Below are 10,048 nucleotides of genomic sequence, written 5' to 3'. Positions count from 1 at the left end.
AATCGACTAATAGTTAATGGTTTCCTGTAAATGGGGGTTTTTTGAATTTAAACAAATGTTAATGTTCTCTTCATTTTAGTAATCCAAAGTCAATGTTTCAATATTATATTTCAAATTAATGATGAAGTAAAGCCAGAGTTGTGTTCACTATGATAAACAATAGTTGCAACAAAAAATTCTCATGGCATGTAGGGAACTACAGATATTCACTATAGATGATTGATCTAAACGTCTTACAACATATTTAGATGCTTGATTACCTAATTCTCTCAAGCTTAGGAAATCCTTATGTTTAAACTGATTTCATTTCAAGTTGGCTAATCTTGTTAGCATTAACCATTGGATAGAAATTTAATGTTTCCAAATCCCCGTTGATAATTCCCTTCCTTTAATTGATTTCTTAGTTCAACCAAACCAATTATAAGTCTTAGACTATTTTTTGTAACCAATAGATAAATTTCATTCCAAAAGAATTATCAAGTTCCCATAGTCATTCAAATTTTAGCCAACTATCGAATTCATAAAGCAACACTCATAGATCCCACAACTCCGGTTATGGGATTTAGTTCCTCATGGGATAGAAAGAAATAACATTCATTAGATCCATAATTCAAAAGAAGTTAACTTACAAAAGATTGAAATTGAGGATTGTTCTTCCTTCAAGTTTCGGACAAGAATCCCAAAAACCACAATAATAATTTAAAAGATAATTTCAAAACCAAACTTAAGAAAACCCAAGATATAAAAGTTGTTTTTATCAATAAGTTCAAGATGTCAATGAAAACCTAAGATTTTTCTATAATTACTCAATCTAATTATGGATTTGAATTTCAAATTCCTACTTTTCTGATCCATAGATGATGACTAAATCTAATGGCTTATCAAAGAGTTGACGACTTATCAGATCAAGTCATCAACAGCTTTTCCAAATCCTTGTTCACTGCCCATAGGTGACGACCTGGGCTGACAACCTATCAAAGAGTTGACGACTTATCAAATCAAGTCATCAACATTTCTTCCCAGTCCTTGTACACTGCCTAAGCTGACGACCTCTGCTGATGGCCAATCAAAGAGTTGACGACTTTTCATATCAAGTCGTCAATGATCTTTTTCAATCTACTTCAACCAAAAATTGTCCTTCTTAACGTGGTTATTATAGATTTTCATGCATCTCGACTTCCCTGCAACATGAAATATAATAAAAAACAACAAAATTTACTTAAGAACTTGCAATTATTTCGAGTTAAAATCCTCAAATGTGCTAACAAAAAGCTAGCACATCAACACCCTCAACTTAAAACACTTGTTTGTCCTCAAGCAACTAACACAATATTATGCACACAACCAAAGCATTAATGTAAAGAGTAGCATTTGTTTTCATTATTTTGGACCCATTAAGAAACATGTGGTCTTTTTCCGTCAAGCAACATCAAGATTCCGTACCATCTTCATAGTTCAAACAAACAAACCACTACCTAAACTTAGAGTATTCAATCAAATATTCAGCAAGGTCCACAACCATTCACATGCCCTCACACAGAAGAAAGAAATTCTCAAATGCATATAACTCTTTGTGCTTTTGGGAACCATACATTAAAATGCTCACTTTCAGAACAAAGGTCCAAATTGTGCATCTACAATGCCATAAGCTTGCCCTTACCATTTCGCTTAGTTTATCTAGTAGTCGGACTAAGATCACTACAGGGCTTTTTCAGTTTAAATTGAAGGTTTGAGTGCGGGGAAGGTTAATTTAGGATTCATGACTTAGCCTCTATTTGATCACTTACACCACTTTGGCTATAACCACTCATTCCCCTGTATTCTTCTCCAAAATAACTTTTGTAACCTTATTATCAATTTAAAATCAGCACCATTTTATTTTTTTATTTTTTATTTTTTATAAATATGCCAACTTTCACAACACTTGTACTAACTCTTACAACATCTTTTGTACCATCAACCTTTCTAATGTAGCCACCCTCAACTTAGGCAATTTGCATAAGTTGATGTGTAACATGTCCAAAGAGAGACTTGGCTAGAACAAGGCTTTCTTGAGAATTCAATAAAGGGTTGTTAAGTTGTTGCAACAAAGAAGGTATTCTACTGGCTCAAAAAAGGGATCAAAATGGAATATCATATGTACCTAAGGGTTGGCTATCTTGGCTAATGGTTCACTAATCAAGAATAGTTTGTGATCACTTCTCAGCCGACTACTCGAGACCCTACCAAAATAATTTGGGCAAGTTCTAGATGCATGCACACAATATGGACATATTCAAAGAAAAATCTCTCTTTCATGGCATAGAATTGTGCGGACTTCACCAAATACTCAATTAAAACTTAAGCTCAAGAAGTTAATGTTGCATGCTTTCCTAAACAAAAATGGTTCTCATGCACCTAGTAGTCAATCTCACAATCAAAAATTTTGGTGTGTACATCATTTTCACAAATTTTTTTGAAATCGCAGTTAAATACTTCCCTTGCTACTCAGTTACATGCTACTTCTCATGCATACATAATACATAATAACAAACAAGCCAAACAAATAACCAAAACTAAATATGTTGGTTCTCTAGCTAGACTCAAAGGTATAGAACACAGATAAATACCATTGAAATTCAAGTACCCCAGCCCCCACAAACAAAAACATGCATTGCCCTCAATGCACATCTATCAAACTATAATATCAAGGGTGAAAAAATACTTACTGCGTTTTGAGCGCTTATCTCACGAATTGCTGACTTTACTGCTGCATTATCTGCAGGAGATATCTTATCAGTGGCATCAAGCTGAGCTAATGCTTCTACATCCGTTGTTGGCGGAGTGAAAACTCCCCAATAGTCCTAGAAGGTCCACTAGCCAAGCTCCCACAGCTCAGGCTCTCAATAACTCTTCTAGTGGATTATCCTCCGTTTTCAACTACTTCAATGCTTCTTTTATTTTTTTCTTCTCTTCTTTATTATTTGCTCTCTTTTCAAGTGTCCTTTGTTCATCACTGTCACTTTTTTTTCTATTTTTTTTATCCATGTTCTTTTTATCCACTAGTTTCCCACTGATGTCAAAAAGTGGCTCTTCTCCTTCAGACTCTTCAGTAGTAGGTTCTGAGAGTATGAGTAGTTGGTGGCTTTGCAAGGCCATAATTTAATCTCTATCCTTTTTCAAGGCTACCTTGAAACCTACAAGATCAGGTACTGACATCTCTTTCAACCTTTCATTCATTTGATGCTCTATTTCATCAATACGCCCATGGAGAGTCAAGAAAGGTGCAATGGCTTTCTAGATTTTTTTTCAAAAGTTGACACAAACTGATTAGAACACAATCTCAGTTGAGCTGCAAACCTTTCTACCTATTTTACTAGCTTCTTAAAATTCTGAAGAGTTAAGCCATACTCAGAGACCGATGCTGTAACCACTATATTTTCTTCTCTTTCCGGGACAGGTGCATCCCTTGCAAAAGACGTGGCCTGAACTGACTCTGGTGCTGAAATCTGCACATTTTGAGTGGAACCTATAGTAGTGGCAAGTGTCTGCACTCCGTCGGATCTGATCGTGTAACTCTCTATATCTACTCTTTTTTCTAGAATCAACATCTACTCACTCTCATCAAACTTTTTGGGATTATAAGTCTTTTTGGCATACACCTCTTTGTCTAATCTTAAAATGATTGGCATAAGAGCCATTTCACACAATTTTATGATTGGACGTAGGAATGGGTATACTGTATTGGGTCATGTGGCCCAAATCTTTATCTCATCAATAATAATTTTCCCAAAGTTCAAGGAGAGGTTGGACATTAGACATGCCATTAGAACTACTCTGTCCTTACCAATAATATTATCTCCTACTATTGGCATCAGTCTGCACCTTACTACCCCCCACCAGAATCGTGTTTCCTGAGTTAGGGACACCTTAAAATCCATAAACTTGGGTTATGTAACCATTCAAGATATCCCTCAAGGGCGTTGGTTTGCTTGGTCCGTCATCCTATGTTAGAACTCCTGTGAGGTGACTGGATGGATAAAGTTTGGACCATGTAGAAATTGGTTGATTGTACAATCAGATAAGTCCATCATTACACCCATCACCGGTATTTGATTCATATTCGGCTTGTCTGCATCTTTCTCTCCCTTTAGGTACATATTCTCTAATGTAGCCTGGTAGTTAGCATAAAAATCCCTGACCAACGTTGGATAGTAAGTATCTCCTTCCTTTGTTGTCCATGCCAACCCATACTCTCGGAATACTTTCTTAAGCTGCGGATACTTGCTTAGCCCAAATGTGATAATTTTTATCTCTTCACATATAGGCCTCTTAAGACTCCATCTTTGTGTTATTGTCAACCCATCATGATAGATTTTTTTTCTCCTATGACCCTCCATCACACACTATCTCAAATGCCTAGATTCTTACTTTTTATTACATCTCCCCTTGTCTGATTGTCTTCCTCCATTAGTTGCTCAGAGGAAGGGTGCTCAGAAGTAGGTTGCTTCAAAAGGGTTCTTTAGAGAAAGAAGAGTCTTCTTCTTAATAAGTCACTTCTTTAATTACCTTCTTTTCAGGTTGGGAAGGAGGTTTAGCTATTCGGAGGCTTTGCCTTACGCTACATCTTTGAAGTTGTGCCTCTTCTTGTTTACTTTCAGACTCATTGAAGAGTCTCCAAGTCAAGTTTTTCTTGGTCACTTTCTTACTTGCCTTCTTTGATTTCCCTTTTAGTGGCATGATTATATCTGCATCAAGGTAAAAGAGTTATTTAGTACCCAAGATTGAGTAAGTACAAAAGAGTTAATTAGAATGGTTGGACATGTGTGTGACGACTTGGTCTGATAAGTCATCACCTAGGTGACGGCTTATCAACCATGTAGTCAGCCATAAACAGAATCAGCTCACTTCAGGTTAACAAGTGACAACTTGGTCTGATAAGTCATCACTTAAGTGATGGTTTATGAGCCATGTCATCAGCCTAAGGCAGAATGTAGTAATTTTTCAACTCAGCTAATAACTTGGTCTAATAAGTCTTCACTTAACTGACAGCTTATCAGACATATCGTCAGCTTAAAACAAAATCCACAGTTTTTTTTAACTTTGATTGACTACTTAGTTTGATAAGTCATCACTTAGGTGACGGCTTATCAACCTATTGCTCAACCTAACTCGATTTCCCAAACTTATTCAACTTGATTTTTAGGATGGATTTTAACTTTGTTGCTCAATTTCTAACTTGTTAATTTTTGGTTTTCAACAAGATAATTCAGCCATTTTGACATAATCAATCTCAAAAATGTGGGTGGAACTTCTTTTTATTCAATTAAACCTTCAATCTTTCACCAAATAGCCTGAATTTCCCAACTTAGTGAGAAATGTATTCTTGAACATTTTAAATCAATACAAAATTTTGCTGATTTGGGTAACCTAATCAACTTTATATTTCTCAAATATGTTTAAGAACACTTGTACCCTTTGTTGCTCTAAGTTACACAAAACATCCCTTGTCTTTATTTAGATAAGAGACGAGTTTTCGAGGCATACCTTGAAGATGACTTGACTACACATTTCCACTCATGAGTTTTCACCTTTCTTAGAGAAAAATAGATGCTTCTTGTTAGTTCAACGAGTTTACACAAAGAAGAAGAAAACTTTTAACACTTATTTTGCTTTTGAGAAGATGAAGAGAAAAAAATTTTAGTGTTAGAAGTTGAAAAGGAAAGAAAGATGGAAAATATGAAATGGTTGCACTAATATAGCTTATTTTTTGTTTTTTAATTTTATATGAAAGAAGAAGAAAATCACTAATAAAGACTAATTAAGGATAATAATAACTAACAATGAGAAAAATATACCAAAAATAGAAGTAGGAAAAATAATTATCAGGAATTAGAAGGTCAAGGGTTATTGGGTTTGGATCAGGTCCTAGCTTTGGATCGGGTCAAAATTACTTACCTGGGCCAAAATTAAGTGATGGCTTATCAATTGTTTGATTGCCCGTCATATATCTTTTCAACCCAAGAAAGAATGTTACACATTTTTGTTTCAACTAATGACAAGGTGTGACGGCCCATCACTTGGGTGATGGCTTATTAGCCTTGTTGTCACCCTTATCCAATATATTGCTGAATTTTGGTGCAACTAATAACACGGTTTGATGGACCGTAACTTGGATGACATCTTATCAGCCATGTCATCAACTATATCCAGAATGTGCCAAATTTTTGTTTCATTTGATGACTTTAAGTGATGGGTCTTTAACAAGTTGATAACCTATCAGCTTTATCGTCAATTCCAATTCATCAGCAACATCAATCCTAACTTTATTCCTGCACATCTGGACAACTTATTATTTAAAATAAACTTTAAATAAACAAAGTACTTACAACATTAAAAGTTGGGTTGCCTCCCAAGAGCACCTGATTTACTATCACGGTACGACTTGGTTATCTAAACTACTCAGACTTCATCAAGATAAATCGTCTCTAGCAGCTTTACTTCATCCATTGGACAAACATAATTCTTGATTATTTTACCATTAACCTTAAACATATTTCTATATTTTCCTTCAAGTTCCACCACACCTGATGGAAAAACTTGACTTACTTTGAAAGTCCCCGACTATCTTGATTTCAATTTGCTCGGAAAGAGCTTAAGTCGAGAGTTGAACAATAGCACCCAATCACTAGCACGAAAGTCTTGCTTATCAATTCTTTGATCATGGTAATTCTTCATCCTCTATTTATATAGGTCAGCTCTTTCATAAGATCCAAGACGGAATTCATCTATCTCATTCAATTTTCCCAACTTTAACTCAGATGCTTCCTTCTAGTCATGTTCAGTAGTTTAATAGCCTACAAAGCCTTGTGCTCTAGCTCAATCGGAAGATGGTATACTTTGTCATAAACTATTTGATATGGTGACATCCAAATAGGTGTCTTGAATGCAGTCTGATATGCCCACAGAGCATCATCGAGCTTTTGAGACCAATTCTTTGTACTCGTATTCACCGTCTTAGCCAAGATTGATTTTATTTCCCGGTTTGAGACCTCCACTTGCCCAATAGTTTATGGGTGGTATGGAGTGGATACCTTATGCTGCTACACATTATATTTCAACAAGGCAACCCAAAATAATTTGTTGCAAAAGTGGGATCCTCCATCTCTTATGATAGTTCTTAGTACCAAAAAATGGGCGAAGATGTTCTTATTCAGAACGGAAACCACTCTCTTGCCTTTATTGTCAGCCAAAGAGACTACCTCAACCCATTTGGACACATAGTCCATGGCCACTAAGATATATTTTAGCCCATAGGAGCTTACAAATGGCCCCATGAAATCAATACCCCAGACGTCAAATAGTTCAACTTTCAACATCTTCGCCATAGGCATCTCATGATGTTTCAAGATCGAACCCTGTCTCTGGCACTGATCACATCTCTTTACAAACTCATAAGCATCTTTAAATATGGTTGGCCAAAAATAGCCACTTTGGAACACCTTTCTTGTTGTACAATCACCTGCATGATGTGCCCCAACTGGGATGCATGGCAGGCCAATAGAATATTTAACATATCAACTTCTAGGATTCACCTTCTGATAATATTGTAAGCACAATGACTAAATAAGTATGGATCGACTAGAAGTATCTCCTGGCATCATGGAGAAATTTCTTTTCTAATGAAAAGAAAGATTCTCCAGGATAATATCACTCACCACAAAATTGGCGAAGTCCGCATACCAAGGTACTATTTTGAGTATAGTTGCTAGAACCTGTTCATCTAGAAAAGTATCATCAATATCAAGCTTTTCTATAGTGAGCTCATGTCCCTATATCCTAGATAGGTGGTCTGCAACTTAGTTTTCACACCCTTTTCTATCTTTGACCTCAAAGTCAAACTCCTGCAAAAGCCACACCCATCTAATCAACCTTGGTTTGGCATCTTTCTTCGGAATCAAGTATCTCAAAGCAGCATGTTCTGTATGAACCACCACCTTGGATCTTAATAAGTATGCTCAAAATATCTCAAAAGCATAAACAACAGCTGGAAGCTCCTGCTCAGTAATAGTATAATTTTTTTGTGCCCCATTCAATGCCCTGCTTACATAATATATAAGGTGAAATAGTTTCTCTTTCTTCTGACCAACTACTTCTCTAAGTGCCACTCCCATCACATATTATTTCGAATGATCTAGACCAATACGGGGTAACAATAATTGGGGAGCCACCAACTTCGCCATAAGGCATTGAAATACCTTCATATAATCATCATCGAACACAAACTTGGTCTCCTTCTCCAATAGCTTACAAAGTGGATTTGCAATCTTGGAGAAATCTTTAATGAACCTGTGATAGAATCCAGCATAGCCTAGAAAACTACGGACTCCCTTCACTGAGATAGGAGGGGGTAGTTTCTCAATCACTTCTACTTTAGCATGATCAACTTCAATTCCCTTTGTTGAAATTTGATGTCCAAGCAATATGCCTTCCTTCACCATGAAGTGGCATTTCTCCTAGTTTAGTACAAGATTAAATTCTTCACATCTCTATAGTGTTTTACTCAAATTCACTAAACACAACTCAAAGTAACCACCCACTATCGAGAAATCATCCATGAACACTTCTAAAGTGTCCTTCACCATGTCAGAAAAAATCGACATCATGCACCTTTGGAATATGGCCGGTGCATTACATAAACCGAACGACATTCGCTTTAATGTAAACATTCCATGTGGGCATGTAAATGTTGTTTTCTCCTAGTCTTATGGGGTAATCAAAATTTGGTTGTATCCTAAATATCCATCCAAAAAGCAATATCAGTCCCTTTCTTCCAAGCGATCAAGCATTTAATCCATGAAGGGCATTGGAAAATGATCTTTTAATGTCCACGAATTCAACTTTTGGTAGTCCATCACAGTTATACCCTCTTTCTTGGGCACGCATTATACAGGACTCACCTACTTGCTATAAGAGATTGGGTACACAACCCCTGTATCAAGACACTTAATAATCTCCTTCTTAACTACTTCTTGCATATGTGGGTTTAATCTGTGCTGATGCTCAATGGTCGGTCTATATTCTTATTCTAGATGGATTTTGTGAGTGCAGATGCCCAGTGAAATACTAATAATATCTTCTATCATCCATCTGATAGCCCTTTTGTACCTCCTAAGCACAGAAACAAGGTCCTCAACCTACTTTTTGTCAAGTCTGCTGCAATAATAACTAGTAAAGTGTTTCCACTACCCAAAAACATATACCGTAAATGACCTGGTAACTCCTTTAATTCCAACCTCGATGACTCCTCAATATAAGGTCTAGCTGGTGGTGTTGGATAATTTCTAAGGTCCAAATCCAGCTTCTTGGGGGCATAAGAGTATGACCCTATTCCTGTCAGTGCACATATAGTTTCATCATATATTTTTTCCCTCACTATCAAAGTTCATCAATCCATGGCAATGTCTCCACGGAAAATTGCTCCTCAATCAGTACCTCTTTAATCTTCATAGTATACATTGATGATTGAGAACACACTTATCTTCCTTTGTTGCTTCATCGATTGGCAAACATCAAAACTAACCACTTCATCATTGAGCATAAATATCAGCTCATTTGTATGCAAATCAATCAATACACTCCCGTAGATAAAAATATTCTACCCAAGATGATAGGTACTTTGAAGTCCACCTCACAATCTAAGATTACAACGTCCGCCAGAAAGATGAAACTAGCCACTTTCACGAGTACATCATAAAGAATCCTAACTGGCTTCTTCACAGATCTATTCATCATTAAAAATCGCATGTTGGTTGTTCTAGAATCCCCCAACCCATGTTTTTTGAATACCATCAATGGCATTAAATTAATACTTGCCCCCAGATCATAAAGGGCCTTTACAAAATTAAGCGATCTAATAGCACATGGGACGGTGAATGCTCCGGGATCGTCTTTCTTTTGTACCAAAGATCTTGTAGAAATAGCACTGCAATGGTGAAGATTTTACACCAGCTCGTAGCTCACAGTCCGCTTCTTAGTCACAAGATTTTTCATAAACTTAGCACAGCCT

The sequence above is a fragment of the Capsicum annuum genome, chromosome 8 (assembly GCF_002878395.1).
Source record: "Capsicum annuum cultivar UCD-10X-F1 chromosome 8, UCD10Xv1.1, whole genome shotgun sequence".
NCBI classification, from domain to species: Eukaryota; Viridiplantae; Streptophyta; class Magnoliopsida; order Solanales; family Solanaceae; genus Capsicum; species Capsicum annuum.
The sequence above is the reverse complement of the archived record's forward strand: the minus strand, read 5'-3'. Positions refer to the sequence as shown.